General features: G+C 46.3%; 1 long non-coding RNA gene across 1 annotated transcript in view; it reads left to right on the top strand.

Annotated features, from left to right (window-relative positions):
• Positions 1-22,121, top strand: part of LOC116533736 — a 54,658-nt gene extending 32,537 nt beyond the window's left edge. The window contains exon 6 of the long non-coding RNA XR_004261417.1: positions 21,976-22,121. This is a non-coding gene — a long non-coding RNA (uncharacterized LOC116533736). The remainder of the gene's footprint in view (positions 1-21,975) is intronic.
• Positions 22,122-23,750: the final 1,629 nt, after the last annotated feature.

Raw genomic sequence — 23,750 nt, 5'->3', positions numbered from 1 at the left:
TTTAATACCATGGTGTTAGGCAATGAGACAAATTTATATATGGGGCAGATACTATTGATAATCTACCTAATCTAATGGCTGTCACCTACTTCTTGCTAAGAGAATCCTGACTTTTCTCATTGGATAATAATCCCAATGACATGGTAAATCTCTTACCACTTGTTTTTGAATTAGTTATGGCCAGTAAGATGTCTAAGGGGAAGTTTCCTGGGGTTATCTAAGAAAGGCTTACTTCGTTGATAAGACAGAGCTACTCAAAGATAAATGCTCTTTTTTCCTTCCTCCATTCCAGATAAAAAAGTGGTTATGTAAGGATATGGTACTTAGGGCTATGGCAGCATCATTTGACCATAAGACGATAAGGATGAAAACCAGCAAGCTGAGGGCTCATAGAGGCAGGAGGGAGAGTCTGGGTCTCTGATAACACTAGGGACCTGCTGACCCAGTAGCTGAACTGCCTAACTCTGACTTCTTGTGAAGTAAACCTAAGTATCCTCATGGTTTTAATCTCTGTTAGTTTGATGCACTGTTACTTGCATTCATGCAGAAACTTACTGATAATATTTGTGTCTATTTTTATCTTTCACTATTCAATTTTCTTATTTGTAGGGATCCTCAGTTATAAGGTGCATTTCCAGTTGATTTATTAACAAGTTAGGGGGCTCTGATACAATCTGATACAACAGCTTAAAGTCTCAGTGACTTAACACTATAATAGCTTATTCTTCACTCCATCGTAGTCCGGTAAGGTGTGGATAACCCTATCCCAACTAGCAGCAGTGTCATCTAGAACACATGGCATATTAGTCAAGTTAAGCTAAGCTAGGTTACAGTAATGAACTCTGAAGTTTCAGTAGTTTAATACATAAAGGTTTCTTTTTTGGTTCACTTAAATTCTGTTCTTGGTCTATTGGCTCTCCAGAGAAGTTCTCTTCCAACTAATGACTCAGGGATCCAGGCTGCATCTTAGAGATACAGACTTTAGAACAGGTGACTTCCTGGTTACTGAAGCAAAAAAAGGAGGGAGCTGAGGGTCATGTACCAACTCTTGAGTACTGTTGCCTGGAAGTGGTGCCAGCTTTCTTCATAGCCTATTGTCCAGACCTAGTCACACATCCCCACTTAACTACAAGGAAAGCTGGAAGATACAGAGGAGCGTATGGTAACGTGGTGAGTGCTAACTGTCCCTGATGCAATTTTACAATGATAGCTTTTTAAATAACCTTGCCTCAATCCCTGAAATGTGTCAAAGGGAATGGGAAGGAGACGTGTGTGAAACTTTCTGGATGCCACTGAATCCAGCTTCCAGAGACTAGTCCAGGCCAGGCACTAGGTTCAAGGTAGCATACAGAAAGGGCCAGCTGAGGACCCAGAAGTCTGGGTTCCATTCGCTGTGTTTCTCTCAACCTTGGGCAAGCTGCTTTTTGATGGGCTCGCCTAATCTGTAAAATGACGGGTTTGACCCTGTCCTGGTCACTTCACGTGTGACACTAGTCACCCCAGAACCATTTATAATTATAAATAATCATTTATGGTCTCTCATGGTTTCCAAGGATTAAGAATACAAGAGAGGCGTGGCTGGGTGGTTCTGCCTCAGGGTCTTTTATCTGCAGTCATCTGAAGGCTTAACGGGCTGAGGATTCACCTCCAAGGTGGCTTACTCACATGCTTGGAGAATTGGGGCTGGCTGTTGGCCTGGGGCCTCAGTTCCTCTCCTGCAGGACTCTCCACAAGGCTGCTTGAGCATCTCCATAGCAAGGTGTCTGGCTTTCCCCAGAACAACAATCCCAGCCACCAAGATGAAAGCCACATGACCTGGCTTTGGAAGTCATACAAAACACTCCACTGTATTCTCTGGGTCACCCTGACCTTGTGAGAAGTGACTATGCAAGAGGGTGAAAGAGACGAAATCACTGAGGGCCGTCTTAAAGGTAGGCTTTGCATGTCTCATCTCTAAATCCTGGCTTTCTTTGACTATGATCTAGGACGATCATTCCCCTTCTAGTTCTGCTGGTCACAGAGCAACAGCCAGGACCAAGTCTTCCTAAGGTTTCCTCAAATGTTCCTGGCCTCTAGAATGAGATATTTTCTAGGACAAAGACCCTAAGAGTAAACTCATTTTCTATTTTATTCTTTCAAGAACTCAAAACATTTGCTATTTTTATCATCCACATTTCATAAATTGGGACGCTGAGGCCTAGGAAGTTGACTTGTCTAAGGCCATGGCCAGCATATTCTGAATCAGATTTCAAACCCAAGTTTATATTCCTCATACCTCTTGGAACCAGGCTCAGCCCCAGCGGGGGTGAATAACAGCCCTGCTACTTGCATCTGCCCAGGCTTGAGTCCAAAAGTCCTCTCTGCAGCCTGGAGGTGAGGTAGCTAATGTCTACCCTCCAGAGAAGGGCTTGGCATTCCCAGGGAGTTGCCCTTGCCCACACAGTGCCCACTTCTTTCCATGCAGTTCTCACCCTATCTAGAGGGGCTTTGCACCCCAGGAACTTGCTAGAGACTGGAAGCTCCTTGGTGGTTTTGATATTTTCAGTGCATGTTGAGCTAATAGTGTTAGCAGCAGAACAAAACGGTGTGTTTCTGCTTAAGGGAGTGATCATGGAGGCTGATAAGTCAGATCAGGGAGTGATTTCTTTATGAGCCAGCATATTAGGGCTTAGCTATAAAACTGCCCTTTTCTTTAACTGGCAGCAGCAAGTGAAAAAGCTCCTGACCACAGATTTATTAAATGTTGTGGACTTAGATAAGATGATTTAAAGTTCATGCTTCTGTTCCTGATCTGCCTATCACCAGGAAGCTTCAACAAGGACTTATCCCATCTCAGTAATTTGCTTGCATTTGAATAAGACAAACGGGCAATTTCTCGAGGTCTGAGGACTGGAGGGGAACCAATGAGCCTTAAAACAGCATTGAAAGGCAGTGCCATTCCCCTGCAGAGAGGGCCAGAGAAACACTGAATGCTGCTGACGTGGCGCCTGTCCCCAAAGAGCACAGTGCATTTAGTCAGGTATGCGGGTATGTGGTCATGAAGAGTTGGGTGTGGGAGCACCATACATGGGGGGACACGTGCAGCGGGTAGCATGTGTCCTAGTGGAAACCTGGAAGGTCGTGGTTGAGAATACAGACCACAGAGACACAGTAGAGTCTTGGCTCTACCATTTACAGCTGGAAACCCCTAATGGCCTTCCTCATCTGTGAGATGGAGATCATAATAATGATGGCACCTATCTTAAAGAATTCTTGCGAGGGTTAAAGGAGGTGACACTTACCTTGCCTTTCATATTGTAAGGTTGCCTAACATATTGTAAACACTTATGATGATGGCTGCTTTCATTTCATGTGTTTCGTGTATTTATTCATGTGAACTCCTATTTGGAATGTGTACATATGTGTTTATCTGAATCTGTGTTCAGTTGCGCATGTGCATAAAGGCAACCATGTGAAGGTGAGCATGAAACCTTAGTGTGATTAAAGACAATGAACTTCCTGGCTGTTGGGGACTCATCCCCTCCCAGGTAGAATGTGATACCCATACCTTCTAGTTGGAGATCTCACCTGGAGCTGGGAAGTGATAAAAAAATTCTCCCATCACTGCAGAGGCCTCCTTTACCTGGGGCTTATGGGGGAGTGGACAGGTGGGTAACTGGAGGGCCATATTTCACAGGCAGAGAATGAAAGTTTTGTCTGTCAATATAATGAAACTCAAAGGATTTAATGAAGCTCCAAGGGGCCAGATATAACTCTGACTGATTTTTCTCACTATAATTCTTACACGTTAACCAAATAGGTGGGTTTGCCAAATCATCTGACTGCAGGGCCTCTACTCTCTGCCATCAGTGTTCCTTGGAGCCTGGGGCTTTGGGGAGGAGGAGTCAGTCAAGCATAATGCTGGTGGAATTGCCATGCACTGCCCACTGCTGGCTGCGTGTTTGGCTTAAGGCCTTATGAGAAAGTTGCCAATTCATCCCCAGAGGTGGGATTCAGGGGGGTAGCTACTGCTGGTTTTGCCATAAAACTGAGTCCTTAATCAGTGAGATGGCTTCATCAGAGCCTGGTCTCAGCCTTTCTCTATTTGGGTTAATGTTGACTGTGCTATGAGGTGGCTTTATGGAGGGAACCAGCAGCAACACTTTCTTCCAGTCTTAGTAACTCACCCGGAAGGGCCAGTGTCAGGAGAGTGAGGACCCCAGTCCCATATCTGCTACTGCATTTCTGTGGCTGGCTTAACACTGTCTCACAGCCAGCCAGCCATAAGCTCTCCCATCAGCCCAGCTGTCTTCATCGTTTACCCCCGGGAATGACACACTGACCACCAGTAAGGACATCTCCCAGCAGTGGGGGTGGAGAACCACACATTCTCTCTGGGTCCGCTTGTGACTGATTTTCTGTTTGTGAGAAGAGATAGAGAGCTGGGGGAGCCACGGTGAAGTGTGACATCAGCTGAGCCACTGACGACCCTAGAAGCTTGATATAGTGGAAGAGGCCTGACCTGGAGGTTAAGAGCTGTTTCTTTACCTGCAAATTGAAGGCTAGAGCCAGGGAACATTGACTTTGGAGACATCCAGAGAGCCTGTTACAGGTAGCTTTTCAGCCCCTAGACACTGATGTTCTAATTCAGAAGGAGTAAGGATGGGCTCGGATGCTCCATCTTTGGCATGCATCCCAGGTGATAATGATGAAGGTGGTCCTCCCAACTTTTACATTCAGGGGCCTTCCAGCCTTTGGTTTGTCAGAACATAACTGCCATCTCAGGGACGCGAGGTTCGGTGGTGGTTCTTCCTGTGCTACTGGAGACCAATAATGTCACGTGCCCCACCTGTTCCCAGACCCTGGGGCAGAATAGGCTCTGTGGTTTATGAGTAGTTCTCTGCCCCTTTCTTTCCTCCTGCAGAGATTATATCATAGTGGGTAAATACCTTTCTATTCACCCAGGTATTCAGGGAAAAAAATGTTGGCATAATCTTAATTAACTTTTTCTCACCATCTATATCCTTTCCATTGGCAAATCTTGCCTTTCCGGTCTGTTGCTTACATGGCAGCCAGTGGGGTCTTTTTAAAGCATGTAATTCTCCAGAGTAAAATCCTCCCAGTGGCTTCATACCACACTCCAAATATAATCCAAAGTCTTCATTGAACTTACATGAGCTGGCCTTCGCTACCTCCCTGACCTCATCTCCCATCAATCCCCCTTCACTCCCTTTCTTCAAACTGCCTCCTGGCTGTCCCATAAATACATGGACAGGGTCTTGCACTTACTGCCCTCTCTGCCTGGAATGCTACCCTTTCTTCACACATCTGCATGGTTTGCTTCCTCATTGCATTTAATGGCAATCTGAAAGCTTTTCTATTCTTCTTTGATGCTTTTTGTCAGATAACATCCCTACATGTGCTATTCCCTTACCTGGCGCTATTTTTCATGTGTACATGTGTGTGTATTCACACCAAGTTAGCTTACTTCAAGCCTTTTATGCTCCAGGGAATGTAAGTTCCATGAAAGCAGGGAGGTTGATTACTTTCTGCTCTGTCCCCAGAGCCTGGAACACAGCCTGGCACACAGCAGACCCTCAAAATACCCATGCTGAATAAGTGAAATCAGTAAGTGAATAGGGAGTATCACAGGCATGACCCAGAATCTTGTCTGATTTTTAAAATCAGCAACTTAGCTGTCATATCGAGCTTCTATGGGTCGCAGTGGCTCAGCTGACATCACCCTTTGCCGTGGCTTCCCCAGCTTGCTCTCTCTTCTCACAAATAGGATCTCAGTCACAAGGGGACCCAGGGAGGATGTGTGGTTCTCCATCCCCACTGCTAGGAGACATCCTTACAGGTGGCTGAGGGTCAGTGTGTCACTTCTGAGGGTAAAGGATGAAGACAGTTGCAGTAACGGGAGAGCCTGTGGCTGGATGGCTGTGAGGCGGTGTTCAGCCAGGCCTAGAAGTGCAGTAGCAGCTATGGGACTGGGGAATTGAAAATTATAATTTCCAATATGTCATTAACAAGCAAGGGGCATGCACTCATTCCTGCCTCTGTGACTAGGATGAGCTGTTGCTGTTGGGTGCACAACTGACATCCACGGGGCTCGCTGGGGCTACACAGATGCCTTCTCTGATTGAAAGGGTCTGCCTAAAATAGCACCATTTACCACCTAGTCTGGAACCTCCCCGTTGAGTGTGCATGACTCCCCAACCCTCAGTGGGGCTTGGCAATGTGGGATTCTCCATTTAAACACTTTGTGGTACTAGTGAGGAAATGACACTTTGCATTCTGAAGGTGCCTTGGGATTTAAAAATCTAGCATTCCTACTGCTTTATGTTGCTTGAGCTGCCATAGCAAAGTGCCATGGGCTGGGTGGCTTAAACAAAGAAATCGATTTTCTCACAATTCTGGAGGCTACAAGTCCAGGATCTAGGTGTTGGCAGGTTGGTTTCTTGCACGGCCTCTCTCCTCGGCTTGTAGATGGCCGTCTTCTCCCTGTGTCTTCACATGGTCTTCCCTTGTGCACTGTCTGCGCCCTAATCTCCTCTTCTTATAAGGACACTGGTCATACTGGACTGGGGCCCACACTAACAGCCTCATTTTAACTTAATTATCACTTTAAAGGCCTTATCTCCAAACACAGCCACATTCTAAGGGACTGAAAGTTAGGATTTCAATACATGAATTTTTGGGAAACACAATTTAGCCTATAATATTTACCCATTTCCCTTTCAATCTCGAATCAAGAAATTTCTAGAATAAACAATTTTTTTTTTTTTTAAATTGAGACAGAGTCTTGCTCTGTCATCCAGGCTGGAGTGCAGTGGTGCGATCTTGGCTTACTGCAACCTCTGCCTCCCTGGTTCAAACGATTCACCTGCCTCAGTCTCCCAAGTAGCTGGAACTACAGGCATGTGCCACCATACCTGGCTAATTTTTTGTATTTTTAGTAGAGACTGGGTTTCACCATGTTAGCCAGGATGGTCTCGATCTCCTGACCTTGTGATCTGCGTGCCTCAGCCTCCCAAAGTGCTGGGATTACAGGCATGAGCCACTGTGTCTGGCCCAGAATAAACAATTTTAAAGTAAGTTTCTAACATGGGCTTTAAGCAGTTTAATAGTACCTTGAGGTGCATATGATTATCACTTCCACTTTACAGAAGAGGAGATTGAGAGAGTAGGTGACTCGCCCAAGGCCACACAATGAGATCAGCCTCAGGACTGGGACTGGATTCCCAGCACGGTGCTCATCTCACCACCAGTCACCTCCCGTTCGTGCTATAAAAGGAAGAAAATCGAGGTGAAATATTAAGAACCTAGTGCTGCCATTTTCAGATGTGTGCACTAGACCCTCTGTAGAAGAGGCAGTTGGCACAGAGGGGGCCTTTTTATGGTCTTGCATCTCTAATAATCTCTGCCTAGCACAGCATGTGCTTCTAATCATATTGCTGTAGAGAACAGTGAGAGGAAGGCGAAGTAAATAGTTATTATAGTAACTAAGCTGGCAACCTCTGAGGGACACAGTTCTGTTCCCAGAGATTCCACCTCCAGTGTTTGAGACAAGCTTGAATGCCACCAGAAGGAGGAGGAGGCTTTGGAAATGGGGTCCTTCCACCTGCTCTCCACCCTCTCCATCTGGTATAAAGGGATAAAGATTCTACACTTGATGAGCACATATCTGCGCAGGTGATCCTTTGGAAACCTGAACTGGGTGAGCAGCAAGCTTCAGGAGGGTGAGGCTGCTTGTCCAAAAGGCTAGGCACACCACACTTCTGCAGTCCCACCTGACCCTCCTGGAAAGATGAGTTCTATCTGCTGTAGAGGTCATGGCCCTACAGCATTTGCTCTGACATCAGATGATCCTGTCCTTCCCTTGACCTCTTCCTTCCTTCATTGAATGTGATGTGATGCCTGGAGCTACAGAAACCATCTTGAGGCCATGATACTCTAAGCAGAAGGAAGAAAGCCAGCTCTTTGGGGGTGGTAGAATGGAATGGTAGAAAACGCCAAGGTCTCTGGCATCACTGAGTGATAAATCAATACCAGCAACACCTACCTCCAGATTACTTGATATCTAAGAACAATAACCATCTTTTAATTTAAATTATCTGACTGAGTTTCCTGCTAATTCCTAATGATATGAACTTCAGAGTTGGGCTTTGTTGTTGAGTGATGTTCTAGCTTTGTAACTATGCTTATTGGAGGCTCTGAGGTCTTCAGGAGGAAGGGAGATGGAAGAAGTTGAAAAGGAAGGGCTTCCAGGAGCCATCCTGGCTGTCAACTGAAAAGTCACGTTTTATCTTTTTTATATACATTAGGAATGAGGATCCCAGGTGTTGGTTGCACCCAGGAAACTCTCAGCTAAATGATAATGGTAATTAATACTTGCAGAGCTCTTAATCATTTAAACAACTTTGCTACCATTTGAGTTGGGAAGAATGTTCTTATTTTACTCATTTTCGAGGAAACAGGCTTAGAGAAGTGCAGTGTCTTAGCTAAAGTAACACAGCTTTCGGGTGGCAGGGATGGGGTTCAAACACAAGTTTTCTAATTTCAAATCCTCTGGAGGGGACAGGTCCACCCTTGTGGAGGCCCCAAAGATCCTACATGTAGGGAGCCCTAGGTCAGCTAGGAACAAAACAAGTTGAAAGGAAGAGATTCAGGCACAACTTTTGAGAAGTACAGGAACTTCTGAAAGAATTAAAGGACCCAAGAAAATCCGAGAGGAAAGGATGTCAAATCAGGAAAGGTAGGTGTCTGTGGCAGCCCTACGCAGCTGCCTGCCTTATGTGGAACACGACAGGCAGAAGTGGGACAGTGACCCCTGACAGCTTCCTGAACAGGGCAAGCTGGGCCAGTTTCTGAAAGAGGAAAGAAAATAGAGAACAGCATTCTGAGGGTGGAAAGAGGGCTAGGTTTCTGGCCAATAGGAGTTCCAGAGAAGCTTGCCCTTGGCGGCCCACCTGCTCAGGCTGCAAAGTTCTGCTACAGATGCAGAGATCTGTCTGCATCCTCAAAGCTCTTCTCCCTGGTATGTGGACTGCCCATTCATCTCCAGAGCTGGCCCAGCCTCAGGCTCAGTGGGGCAAAGACAAGGACAAGTGCCAAGTCACCTGTGTCCCTCACAGCTGCACAGCTGGCTGCAGAGGACACTTTGGCAGCAAGTGCACAGAGCTGAACTCTGAGCTCCCCCATCACTTGGATGCTCTTTGAAGATGGGACCTCTGCTTCTCCCATCAGACTGGGAGCTCCCTGGGGGCAGGAGCTCTGTCACCCCCATTAGACTGGAAGTTCTTGAAAGTCAGGGGTCAGGATTCTGCCAGATCAGGGGTTCTCTGCAGAGAAGGGCTGCATGTCCCCCATCAAATCAAGGGTTCCCTGATCACAGAGATAGTTTTTCTCCCAGACTTAGGGATAAATAAATAAGACAAACTACCCTCTGTGGGTAGAAGAGTGGCTGTGTTAATCTGGGCTCTGCACTGCTTCCACCAGCCCATGGTTAAGGGACTGGTTACCAGCAGACTGTATTTCTGCTCAAGTCTTCTTTTCTAAAACAGCCTTAGAAAAACTCAACACTTTCATTTTACTTGCCTCACGCCCACCCTGAGTTTCTTGGTGAGGCAGATGGAAACATCACCCTCCGTTTCATGCTCCGATTGGTCTTTAGAGCTCAGAGGAGATTCTCTCTGCCTACTCAGCAACTCAGGCTACTGCCAGTAGGAATGAAAGCCGTGGATCAGCCCAGGTTCCTCCACAGGGTTTCTGGGTAATGTAGTTCCCTGCCTTCTTCCTGCTGCTATTAGGAGAAAATGGCTTCAAATCTTAAAGTAGCTTAATGCAATAAAATAAATTAAAAAAAAAAAAGAACTAAAAAAAAGTAGCTTCTGTGAGACGGATCTCTTCAGAAGGGAAGGGAGTAATAGTACAATTGGAGTTATAGAAACAGTGATTTTCTTTTTTATAGCTTGATACAGTTTAGAGATTTTCAGAAAGGGCAGGTTGCTTTTTTTTTCTGTTCTTTTTTTGTTTTTTTGAGTCTTGCTCTGTTGCCCAGACCAAAGAGCAGTAGTCTGATCATAGCTCACTGCAGCCTCGACTTCCTGGGCTCAAGTGATCCTCCCACCTCAGCCTCCCAAGTAGCTAGGACTACAGGTACATGACACCATGCCTGGCTAATTAAAAAAAAATATTTTTGTGGAGATGGGGTCACTATATTGCCCAGGCTGGTCTTGAACTCCTAGGCTCAAGTGATCCTCCTGCTTAGGCCCCCCAGAGTGCTGGGATTATAGGCATGAGCCACTGGGCCTGGATGCAGTGCTGTTTTTGATAAGATCCTGTCCCCCGTCTGCTGATGGAATTTCCCTGCAGTTGCTATTTCCCCACAGTTAGGGGAGGAGCTGAGACTGTGTGGGTCAGTGGGATTTGGTAACTAAGAGGTGCTTGTTCTTGCTGCGGAGACCCTGTAGCGGGCACCAAAGTTCTTTGTTTCCAAGTATTGATCCAGGCTGGTGGTTATTCATTCACAATGAAGCTTTACCAGTCCACAAGGAAATGAGAAAATAAGAAAAATCTAACTTGTTTGTTGTAAGGCTAAACATATTTAATTTAAAGGACTGTCCTTTGGTTTGATTCTTTTTTCACTTTTAATGTGAAAATGCCAAGAGGGAATGAGAGGGAAGAGGTTACCCCCATGTGGTGGGCTTCAGAGTGATTACTTATGTGTTGAGTTATTCATAAATGCAGTGTTCATAAGTGCAGATATACTGTAAGTTATCTGCAAATTCTGAATTGTCTATGCTAAAGTAAGGGAGAGGTAGAGATTATATAGAGAATCATTCTGTACTGGAGGTGAAGCAAGGAAAGAAAATAATATTTATTGAGGACGAATTCGGAAAGGGTAATTGACTTGCCTAAGGTCAGCCTGATAGTTAACATCAGGTCTGGGACTAGAATCTGTGCCTCCTAATGCCCAGCCTGAGGGGCACTGGATTATAGGAATAACAGTTATATTAATAGTGAGCAATCAGTGGGTCCATGCTAAGCACTTCACAAGCAGTATCTCTCTTGTCTCACGGCAGCCCTGTGAGTAGGCTCAGTAGTTAGACTATTTACAGATGGATGATTCAAAGATGACTTCAGTTCAATTCAAGACACATTCACTGAGCCTCTGTTAGGTCCCATTCCAGGTGCTATATGCTAGGGACAGGAAATGGAAGCATTAATAAGAGGGGATTCCTGCCCTGAACCAGCTCAGTGGGGAAATACATACGATGAAATGATTTCAGTGAAATTATCAAGTCTCACGAGCAATTTTTATGTGGGAATACTTTGGGGCAGGTGGCCAAATTTCAGGGGAGGGGGAATTTGAAGAGGGAGTGGCTTGCAGAGGGCTTCCTAGAGGAGCTGATCCACATCTTCCACAGGGAGGGGCGTCAGCCAGGTGAGAAAGGGCGAGAGTGGAGATGGGGAGGTACTTTGGGCAGAAGGCCCGACAATGGCATGTTGTGCTGTTGCAGAGGAGTGGAAGGTAGTGAGGGGGTGGGAAGAGGTTACGGGCATGGGTGCCATCCTTTGGGCAGTGACAGCCACTGGAAGTTTTTAAACAGGAAGTGGTATGATCCCATTTATAAATTATAATGTGCTCCATGGGAGCTAAATAAGTAGAAGGTAGGAGCCTTCCAGTTCTAGACCAGGAGTGGTGAGCTTTGAGCTGGGATCATGGTAGTGAAGAAGAGGGATAGGTTCAGCAATATTTGGGAAATGGAGTGACAGGGCCTGGGGACTGGCTGGGTGTGGGGGTGAGACGGAGGGAGGTGGTGATGGAGAGTGGGAGGTTCCTCATTTGGATAGCCAGATGGGTGGTGAACTGAACTGAGATGGGGATTCTGTAGGAGGTCCAGTGGGGTGTGTGGATTTCAGGCTCAGGGTGGGAAAGCTGATTCTCAGTGGCTAATGGCACTGTCACCCATCACCTTCTCCCCCTGATTTATGTAAATCCCAACTCCGCCTCCATCTCTACAGTGAAGCGTGTGGGTGAGAGAAGGGGCAGATGGCTGACCATGTCTCACAGGACTTGGTGAGCCCATAAACAGTAAAGTCCATGAGATATTACCTGAGACTTGAATATTTAGGAAAAAGGAAAAGGCATGCCCTGCCCCTGCCCTAAACTGTTGGCCCAAAAGACAGTGAAAGGACATGTGACCTCCCTTTCCCTGTGTGCACAGAGCCCCATTAAGGGTCCTTCATAGAGGACACATTTCCTGGCCTCTTTTCCCACATTTCTGCCTGGGAGACAGCAGAGAAGTACCTCATCTCACAACTGGGTCATCATTTTGGGGACTTTATCACTCTCCTGTGATGACTCAGATAGAATGATGCTTTAAATAATTATCATTACACATCATTCATTTGTTCTCTCCGGCAAACGCCTTGTTCATTGTTGTCCTTGGTGCTTTGCTAGATACAAGACAGATTCCTAAGACAGATCTTGCCCTCAAGGAGCTCACAGATGGTCAGGAGAGACAGGCGGGCTCAGGGCCTCTCATATCAGGTGAGCAATGCTTCTGTAGAGGAATCTTTGGATATGCGCCCCGTGGGTGTTCTTTGTGTGGAGGGGGCCCCGGGGGAGCTTAAGAGCACAGGCACAGGAACTGCATGGCTGTGGTTGAATCCTTGCTCCTCTCGACTTGTGAGCTGCATGACCATGGGCAAGTTACCTAATCTCTCTGGGCCTCCATTTTCTATCTCGGAAATGAAGATAATGATGGCACTTATCTCCTTGGGTTGTTGTGAGAATTGAACAAGGTAATGTTTGAAAGGTGCCCGGCACAGAATGAGCATTCCTCAGTGTTAGCTGTTACTACATTTTTTTTTTTTTTTTTTTTTGAGACAGAGTCTCGATCAGTCACCCAGGCTGGAACGCCATGGCACACTCTCAGCTCACTGCAATCTCTGCCTCCTGGGTTCAAGCAATTCTCCTGCCTTAGCTTCCTGAGTAGCTGGGATTACAGGCACATGCCACCACGCCTGGCTAATTTTTTTTTGGATTTTTAGTAGAGACAGGGTTTCACCATGTTGGTCAGGCTGGTCTTGAACTCCTGACCTCATGATCCACTAGCCTTGGCCTCCCAAAGTGCTGGGATTACAGATGTCATTCACTGCACCAGGCCAGCTGTGACTCCTATCATCCTCATCTTCATCACAAACTCAGAAGGAGTCTACAGGGGAGGAGCTGGCACAGGGGAGAAGCTTCTAGGAAAAACTACATAAAGCACATGACATTTGAGTTGGGCAGGAAAGGTGACATTTTGCCAAAGGAAACAATCAGGAGCAGGAAATCTGACCCCGGAAGAGGGAATGGGAGCACCAGCATAGGTGAGGAAGTGTGGCAATGCAAGGCACACCCAGGATAACAGTCAGGCCTCCGAGGTCTCTGGAGTGCAGAGGATGTGGGAGAGACAGGACCCTGGAGGCAGGTTGAGGCCAGCTTGGGAAAGCCAAGTTAAGCAATCTGAACTTTTCTTCCCAGGTAAAAGTGATCCTGAAAGAGTTAGTTTAAGAGAGGCGACATGACGAGCTTTGCCTCAGGAAGAATTATGGCGGCAGCTGGCTAGGTCAGAGGTAGGGGGCTGCTCAGATGGGCCACGTGAAAAATGGCCAGGGTTTGACCTCAGGCAATGGCTGTATCCAGGCACTTGGACACGGTGAAACTTTAGAGACAGAGGGGAAACTCAACCACCGTCCCTGTTAATAACCAGACAGGTGTTAGAAGCATGAGGTGAGATGATTGGGCTTCCAGCTGCCCTAACCAAAGGCCTCTAGACAGAGGGAACCAGACCCGTGGGGTCCCCCCTACCCAGCATCATCCACTGATGGTGGCAGAGCCACCCCTCTGCCTGCCATTGGAGAGCTATGGGCCTAGCCTCCCCTGCTGCAGTACCGTGGTGATGGCTCTGCACTGGGGGACAGGGCACAGGTGTCACTGCAAGAGTGATGGGTTTTGGAAGCTTGGTTGCCAGGTCTGACTGGGCCACTCACACCTAGCCGTGTGGCCCTAGCAAGCCTCTTTACTTCTCTGAGCCTTGGTTTCCCTCTTTTGTAACATGAGGACAATAGTAGCTACTTCTGAGGCTTATGATAAGGATTTAATGTCATCATCATGACATTATAACAGTGCCTGGCATTGGGCCTGGTGCCTAGGACATTCTCAGTAAGGGTGAGTGTTGGTTGTTATTATATCCGAGCAGCGCTGATCTTGAGCTCCCCTCATTGCACCCATCCCCAGCCCACACGGTTGAGAACTCCCTCTCTCCTAGCCTTTCCTCGTCATATCATGTGAAGATCCAGGACTCCAAGATAAGGTTTCTGGCTGGCACGGGAGAGAGGTTTCTTCCAACCCTTGCACCAATTCAGATTCCTATTCCATTGAATCCTCATATTTTCTTGAGATATGTGGTGACCTGCACTTTACTCTTTAGAGAGTCTCATTATCCAAAGGGAGTCAAAAGAGTGCCCGGACTGGATCTTGGAAATTTTTCTTGGAGACAGAGGGATGGTAAGAAGATCCCAAGGCATCGAGCCCCTGAGCCTTTGCCTAAGTATCTCAGTGCCCTCCTCTCTTGCCTGCTGACTTTTAGCCTGGCCCTAGAAACAGATTCTGTTGCATATGGTGAGAAAGCCACTGCTGTGTACTGCCCTCATGTTTATTTCTAATCAGCTTATGGAGCCGGGGAGGCCATGGCTGGATGCTCTGCCTCCCTGCAGTCTGTCTCCCGCTGCTGCACAGATCCTCCGAGCTGATTGAAATGTGATGTGTGGGCTTAGGAGGGAGAGAGGAAAAACAGCAACTCAGACCACAGCAGTTGTCCTGGTTCATTGTCTATGCTTCCCTCCCTCCACTGGGTACCCTGTCCCCTCCCATGCTAGGCTGCCAAACTAGGCATGACCCTTCCACCCAGCCCATACCTGGGAACAAAGCCAAGTATCTTCTTTCCTTTGCATCCTCACCTCACTCTAGCAAAGCTGCATTGCAGGGAAGCTAGTAGGTGCTCGGAACACCGGGAAGGGGAAATGGCACAAAGGCCTTCCTACTCATGAAGCTGTCTCCAGATTCACACCCTGTGATGCCAGGAGGAAGCTCCCTGCAGGAACCATAGCCAAAGCCCCAGCAAGAATTCTGTCAGGCAGCTTTGTGCACATCCTTGTACCTTGTAGCTCTCTTTCTCTTCTGGTCGGTAGCCCTGGCTGTGGCCCCTACTCAGGAGATATGCCATGGAAATGGGAAGCTGGTGTGGGCAGAGACCTTTGGATGGTTTACCCCATCTTACTTGTACTTAATAAAGTAATGGAAAGGGGGAAAGCTATAGAGTAAGGATAAAACAGCAAAGGTTATTATTTTCTTGGAGGAGGGAGGTTTGAAAGACCGAGAAAAACAAAGTAGACTTGGGCAGTTGAAAGAATAGCCAAGAAACTTAGCGACAAAGTGTATTCATTCTGTCACTCACTCATTCAAGAGTTCATTGGATACTTACTGTGTGCAGGTACTGTTTAGGGGTACAATGGGGTACCATGGCAAGCCAGCAGTCATGGCCTTTGCCTTCGTGGGGCACTCAGATCAGAAGGGAGTAGACATAAGCTAACCAGTCCTTATAATTCAGGCTGAATAGGGGTGCCTTAGGGAAGGACAGGGAGCTGATGATAGAGAAGGCCCATGTCAGTTAGGAAAAACCAAAAAAATAAAAATCACATAGTATATTTATAACTGAAGTGACTTAATGCTGGAAACTGGTTAACAGGTGTTGGAAGGGGCCAGTTGACTTAGAAATTAACAACTCCAGGAAGCAGTTACTGTACCTCAGTTAGAGCCACAAGGGCAGGAGGCAGCGTAATGAGATCATAGAGTCCCCTAGTGGAAAGTAGAGCCACACTGGGTGTGTCTGGTGGGAGCCTAGATGAGCCACTGCTGCTGATATCCCCTGAGGCAGAGAAAGAGGAAAGAAATACCCTCTTTTCCTTCTCTCCTGTCACCGCCTCCTGCCTGTCAGTGCCTCCCACTGTCTGACCCCAGCCAGTAGCCCGTGACAGGGGAGGCTGAGAATTGCCACTTACAGGGGTCAGCCTGGTCCTTCCCACCCCCAGCAACACAGAGTTGACCAGGGAGGGTGCAAAATGAACCTGAGGCCCAAGAGGTTCAGTCTAGACTTGGGCCCAGGGGATGGAGTGGGTAGGAATGGTGGGGAGATGGGTGCTGGTGCTTAAGAGAGCAAGTTTATTGGGGAAAATAGGAAGGGTAGTTTTGTGAAGCATGAATAATGAAGGCCAGGGTCCAGGGGAAATGGGGTGAGAGAGAAGGCTTGGAGCGAAGTAGGAGGAAGGCCACGAGGGGTCTTGAAAGCAAGTCAGGAAGACTGGACATTGATGCGAAAGCCATGGGGAGCCACTGACTGGCATTAAGCAGTGAGGTGATCAGACCCAGGTTTCAGAAAGACCATTCCAGCTGCAGGGACTGGAGTATGAGGAAGGCAGGAAGGGACAGTAAAGGCAACAGATGAATGACGAGACCACTGCGGTAATCTCCACAGGCGAGCATGATGGAGGTAGAGGGACTGGGAGAGGTGCATGGGTTTGATGAGTATTTAGGAGGGAGAATTGGTGAGTGATTGGCTAAGGAGGGCGTGGGGGAGGGAGCAAGGATGACTGCCATGACTGTGGCTTGGACAACTGGGCCAATGCAAACACTTTGGTAAGGCAGAAAGCACATGGTGAAGAGCATTTGGAGGAGATACGTGTTGCTCCGACTGTGAGTGCTCGTGAGACATTCTTGGCAGCAATATAACTGTTTTTTTTCCTAGACATGTCTGTGTTTATCTATAGAGTCTTCATGAGAAAGCCTTCCATGTCAGCTCAGGACTCCAAGAGCATGCCTTCTGCAGGCTAGGCCAGGCATGCTGTCCTCTTCAGGTGTCATGTTGTTCTTCTGTCCCTTCTCATTTTAACCCCCTGTCCAACCTCGGCCTTTGCTGTGACCCCTGACCTTTAAGGGAGCAATATTCAGGCTGTTCCTTCCCAATCCCATTACTCATCCAGACTGAGTTGTACCCAGACCCAGAAGCTCTGCTTCTAATCTTCTGTGTGAACTGGGATGCCGAAAGGCTTGGAAAATACCCTTTTCTTACTTTGCCTCTCATCAAGCATTGTTTAGTGATTTGCTGTAATCTGTGCAAGCCAGAATCGCATAGCATAGACTAAGAGAGGGCAAGAGCCCACACATGGAGCAACTGCACATGCAGTGAGGAGGCACTGCATCACAGGCAGGGGAGCTGAAGCAGGATGCTTCCCTTCTCTGAGCCTTTTTTTTTTTTTTTTAACTTTTCAAAATGTGTATATTAGACTCAGCGACCTGATAGTCACTCTCTAATTTTTTTGTAGTCTGTAGAACCTGGTTTTGTCCTGGAAGCAATGAGCTCAGCCTCACAAGATGAGCCACGACTGACCACGGCAATACCACTCTCTTTTTACCAATGGGTGATTTACCGATAGTTGTGGACTTATAACTCAGTTTTAGCAGAAGGGGCATGTATTAGTTTTCTAGGGCTGCCATAACAAAGTAGCACACCCTGGGTGACTTAAAACAACAGAAATTCATTTTCTCAGGTCTGGAGGCTAGAAGTGTAAAAAAAGGGGTCAGCGAAGCCATGCTTTCTCCGAGGCTTCAGGCGAAAATCCGTCTCATGCCTTTCTCTTAGCTTCTGGTGTCTCTAGCGATCCTTGGCAGTCCTTGGCTTGCTGCTGCAGAACTCCAGCCTCTGCCTCTTTTGTCACATGGTGTTCTCCCTGTGTTTCTCTGTCTTCACATGGCCATCTCCCCTCTGTGTCTCTGTCTTCTTCTTACAAGGACACCAGTCATATTGGATTAGGGGCCTAGCCTGCTCCAGTGTGACTTCCTCTTAATTCCTCATTATATCTGTGATGAATGACCCCACTTCCAAATAACACCACATTGTGAGGCACTTCCACATTTCCCTCTGGGGGACCCAATCCCACCCATAAGACATGAGAGTATTTGGGAAAAGCTTGCCTCGCTGCTAAGGAGCATCATCAAAGAGAGTCCACCACACTGCCTGTGGTGTTTGCCCCCTGGTGTGAGGGTCTGATGCTGAGAGGGGTGGCTCTCACTGGGGTTGGCAGCGAAGGGAGATGCAAAAGTAACAATGCTGAACCACTACCCCAAAACTACTGCTTCCTATCTCTGTATTGTTTACTGAGTGGGATAAATGTACAGGAGTCACATTTTATTTGAGATTCTACTACTGTCTGAGTTCATTTTTGCTGATATAACAAAATGCATTGAAGCTCACTAATTCATAAAGAACAGACGTTTGTTTTCTCAGAATTCTGGAGGAATTCTGTGGGAAGTCCAAGATCAAGGCACTGGCAGGCATGGGTGTCTGGTGAAGACAGCTCTCTGCTTCTAAGATGACACTTTGTTGCTGTATCCTCTGGAGGGGAAGGACACTGTGTCTTCACGTGGCAGAGGGACGGAAAGGGTGAAAATGGATGAAATCCCTCCATCAAGCTCTTTTATAAGTATACCTAATCCCATTCATAAGGGCAGAGTCCTTATGATCCAATCATCTCATAAAGGCCATACCTCTTAATACTGTTGCATTGGGGATAAAATTTTAGTATAAATTTTGGAGGAGACACCATCATTTCAACCATGGTAGTTACTCATGGTCAAACACATCAGAACTCATCTAGTGACCCCCAATTTCCCTGCTCAGTTTAGGGAAATATAAGAACCACAGGATTTAAGAGCTGGATGAGATATTGAGAGTCATCTAATCCAAATTCTATACTTAATGGATGAAGAAACTGAGGGTCAGTTAGGGGAAGGGACTCAGGGTCACAGCACAGAGTAGGGTCACAGACTGGACCTACACTAGGCTCTTCAAACTCCTAATCTTCTGTCATGTTTTTCTGGCTTCCTGTACTGTTTCCGTAAGGAACAGAGGGTGCTGTTGGAAAGGCAGGGCTCACTGGGTGGGCTGCTGCTGAGCCATCAGAGGGAAGGAAATGAGTGGTGGGATGGGAAATAAGAAGAATTCCAGGGGGAATGTGCAGGAGCTTGCCATGCTGCAGAGCCCTGTTCAGCCTCAGGGACACACATTTATTCTAATCACATGCTCCATGCAGGGCGTGCTGCTCTGAATTATGCACCTCGAAAGGGCCTTTCATCTCGCCGAGGGTTTGATGCCAGCCTGCCTGGCCGCCTGTGCTGGGCTGTGATTTAGCAAGGAGGTAGGAAGAAGGCAAATGGAAACACCTGGGACCTTCCCTTTCCTGAGGACTCTGCCTGCCCTACTTCCTTCCTTCCACCAGTACTGGCATGGAGGGGCAGCATGGCTACTGGAGAGGAAGGTGGAGATTCACATTTCACCTCTATCAAGAAGGGACTCAGATAATTGTGTACCTTGAAGCTCTCCAAGAGTATAGAGAAATCTAACTTTATGAGCTTAATTGAATTAAGATCTGGCAAATTATTTTTAGAAACCTAGAACTCTAGAGTGCTGGATAAAAGTACCTGAGGCATCTCCTAGGCTAGGCTGCTCATTTTATAGAAGTGGAAACCAAGGCCCCAGGGAAGGTTTAAAAAGATATACCCTAGAGGCAGAAGTAGAATCAGAACCCCAAACATCAGAACCCTAAACATCAACATCTCCACCTTGCCTACTTTCATCTAAAGCAGAGCTGCCTCTTGAATTCAGTCAACAAATATGTTTGATCCCTGTCATCAGCAGTTTCTGAAATTGGCCTCTAATTTCACCTCCTGGTGTCCATGCCCTTGTGTAAACCCCTGCCATTAAGTGTGAGCAGAACCTAGAGAATGGCTTGCTTCTAACTAATAGAATATGACAAAAGTGATGGGGTGTTAATTCCATGATTAGGTTACATGATGATTATGACTTTCTTCTTGTTTGCATCCTCTCACTCTTTCTGGGTCTTGATGAACTTGCTATAATGAAGTGAGCTATAAGAGCCCATGTGGGAAGAAGCCAAGGACCACCAGACAATGGCCAGCAAGGAACTAAGGCCCTCAGTCCAATAGCCATGAAAAAACAGAATCCTGCCGATAACCACAGAGTGAACTTGGAATCAGATTCTTTCTCAATTGAACCTTCAGATGAGACCACAGCCCTGGCTAACATCTTGTTTATGTACTTGTAAGAGACCATGAGCAGAAGACCAGATTAAGCTAGGCCTGCTTTCCTGACCCACAGGAACTGTAGAAAAATAAATCTGTGTTGTTTTAAACTGCTGAATTTTGTTATGTAGCAGTAATAGTAATATCCAATTTTAGGATAATATTTAGGATGCCTACCACATTCTAGTTTCAGGTATGAAAGTAAATGGTTACTAAGTAAATGATTTACAGGAGTTTGTAGTTTGATGAGCTAAGATATAGCATGTGAAATGATAACAACTAAGATTTTCCTGAGTGTTTCCTCTGTTCCAGAATGGTGTTAAACTCTTTAGATGTGCTATATATATGTATATATTTTAATTTTTTTCAGTCCTCACAACAACCCTGTGAGGATTCTTATTCCCACTTTACAGGCGAGGAGACAGAGGTGCAGAAAGGTTGAATAACCTGCCCAGGTTCAAACAGTTAGCAAGCAGTAGAAGGACTTGAACCCAGGCAGTCTTGCTTCAGAGGAAAACAAGACTGCATTCACTCATTTAAAAGGCACTTGATTACTTCCTATGTGCTTGTTGTTGTTAGTTGCTGGGCATGTAAAGATATGCACCTGTTGTGAAGGAGCTAGTGGCTCTGCCTTTTGCTAGCAATGACCTTGTGCAAGATACTTAAACTTGTTTCCTCACCTGTAAAGGGAATAAGGGGGACTATAACCCACATATGGTTGTAATGAGATTAAATGAGTTAATGTTTATAAAGGTCATGTAATAGTGCCTGCTACATAGTAGATGTTATATGTCTGTTAAATAAGAATAAATAAGTGGCAATGTCAGCAGAAAGGTACAAGAGCCTGAAGAAACTGCAGGGACCCATCTGTTCAGGGTGCAATGGGAGCTCAGGGGAAGTAATATCCTTCACCTCCCATCTTTTGTGCTTGTCCTTTTAAGTCCTGGGCTAAGCGATGGGCTTTCCATGCAACCTGTGTCATTTAAAAATTCTTCTTATTCCTTCATTAAGATAACTAGTAGTTCTAAGGTCATCCTTCTCCTGTGGAAATGCCCAGTTCTCTTTAATGGTGTACTTTTTTTTTTAGCTTAAGTGTCTCAGGATGAGGAACTTTTGAAACCTCTTCAAAGTTCCCAGATCCACTTGCATCTCCTCTAGCTCACCATTTTGGAGCTATACAAATGCTCAGAAGTCACAGACCTCACTCCCTACATGCCCATCCCTCCCACCTTTCTGATACATTCGTCTCTTTTGGTGGGAACAATAGTACCTCTTGATACTTTGCCCCAAATCCAGGAGATTAAATTATTGTCAGTAGAAGAAATGTAAAGACTAAAAATGCTTAATGAACTACAAATGCCAAAACGTACCCCATAGAGTATAAGAACTGATGGTGGCAGATCAAGGGGATCAGTGCAGAAAGATTTGGTTGAATACTTCAAGGAGGGGCTGAGGTTTCAGCCAGGCCTTAAAGAGTAGTGAGGATGGGGAGAATGGAGAGGGCAGGGGATTGCCATGCAGGGAGCAACAAACATAGCATGGTTGATGCAAAGAGGCTTGTAGATGTTACTAGTATTTATCCATACCCAGCTTTCCTCTATTTGGGGGCACTTAAGAGAAGTATTTCCCCCACTCCCACACTTGCTATCATGTGGGGTGATATGACTACACCCCATCTACTACATCATGTGACCAACAGGTTGCTATTGGAAGTGATGTGTGTCACCTATAGGCTGAAGCATTTGATTGGCAGTGAAAGTGTCTTCAGTGCCTTTTTTCTCCAGCCATGACCACCGTGGAGGCATGGGTTGAGAGGACGGATCAGGGACACTGAGTAATCATATGGAGAACAGCTGTCCTGGAAAGTTACTGGACCCACTGTGGACTTTGGATGAGTGATAAACAAATATTTGTCTTTAAGCCACTGAAATCTTGGTGGTGCTGGTTCTTGCAGATTACCTAGCCTTCCCTGATGTCCATGGAAGAATGTGTGTTGAGTATTGGGATGTGAGGCTGGGTTAACTAAGGAGTAGCAGAGGCAGCTACTCACGTGGGACATGAAAATCATCTGAAGGGACTTCAAACCACCAAAAAAAAATCAAATTCAGTTGTGTAGGGTTTGGGCATGAATATTTTTTAAGCTATTTAGATGATCCCAAAATGCCACCGGGTTTAAGAGCCATAGACATACCTATTTTCACCCTTTAACTGGTTTATTTTCTAAGCCCCATTTCTAAGGCCAAAAAAGGAGACAATTATAGGACTTACAGGACCTGCAATGGTCTCAATGTGTCCCTCCCAAATTCACATATTGAAACCTAATTCCCTGACTGGGCACAGTAGCTCATGCCTGCAATCCTAGCACTTTGGAAGCCAAGTTGGGCAGATCACCTGAGGTTGGGAGTTTGAGACCAGCCTGACCAACATGGTGAAATCTTTTCTCTACTAAGAATACAAAATTAGCCAGGTGTGGTGGTATATGCCTGTAATCCCAGCTACTTTGGAGGCTGAGGCAAGAGAATCATTTGAACCCAGGAGGCGGAGGTTGCAGTGAGCCAAGATTGTGCCATTGCATGGGTAACAAGAGCAAAACTTCAACAACAACAACAACAACAAAAAAAAAAAAAAAAAAAAACAAGGGAAAGAAATCTAATCCCCAATGTTATAATATTAAGAGGGGTTTATTTAGGGGATGATTAGGTCAGAAGGACTCTGCCTTAAGGAACGGGATGCATGCCCTCATAAAAAAGTTCTGAGGGAGATTATTTACCCCTTCCAACCATGTGAAGACAGGTAGAAGATACCATCTATGCAGCAGAGAGCCAGCCCTCACCAGACACTGAATGTGCCCACACCTAGATCTTGGACTACATGGCCTCTAGATCTGTGAGCAATAAATTTCTCTTGTTTGTAAACTAACTGTCCAATCTTATGTATTTTTTTATAGCAGCACAAAAGGACTAAGATGGGCCCCAAAGCTCACATTTCACATGTTTGTGAAAGGGCTTTATAAACTGTAAAGGGCTGAACAAAAATAAACAGCAATTTGAGGTCGGGCGAGATGGCTCACGTCTGTAATCCCAGCGCTTTGGGAGGCCAAGGCAAGCAAATCATGAGGTCACGAGATCGAGACCATCCTGGCTAACATGTTGAAACCCCGTTTCTACTAAAAATACAAAAATTAGCTGGGTGTGGTGGGGGGCACCTGTAATTGCAGCTACTCAGGAGGCTGAGGCAGGAGAATCGCTTGAATCTGGGAGATAGAAGTTGCAGTGAGCCAAGGTCATGCCACTACACTCCAGCCTGGCGACAGAGTGAGACCCCATCTCAAAAAAAAAGGAAAAGCAATTTGATTATTCATGATATTAAAAGCCTAGATGGTCAGGAGGTCATCCTTGACCCAGTGGGGTTTTCACTTGGAGAATGTCTGTGGCTCACATTTCTAGGCTGGAGTCAGCTTCTCTGGCCGCTGCTCTGTTGTGCTCGGGCTGAACCAGCCATGGATTCTCATTACCCCTCACTAGGACTGTGGCAACAGCACCCAACTGTTCTCCCTCTT

The sequence above is a fragment of the Sapajus apella genome, unplaced genomic scaffold, assembly GCF_009761245.1.
Source record: "Sapajus apella isolate SASKATOON/1434 unplaced genomic scaffold, GSC_monkey_1.0 scaffold83, whole genome shotgun sequence".
NCBI lineage: Eukaryota > Metazoa > Chordata > Mammalia > Primates > Cebidae > Sapajus > Sapajus apella.
This window is presented reverse-complemented; position numbering and strand designations above follow the sequence as displayed.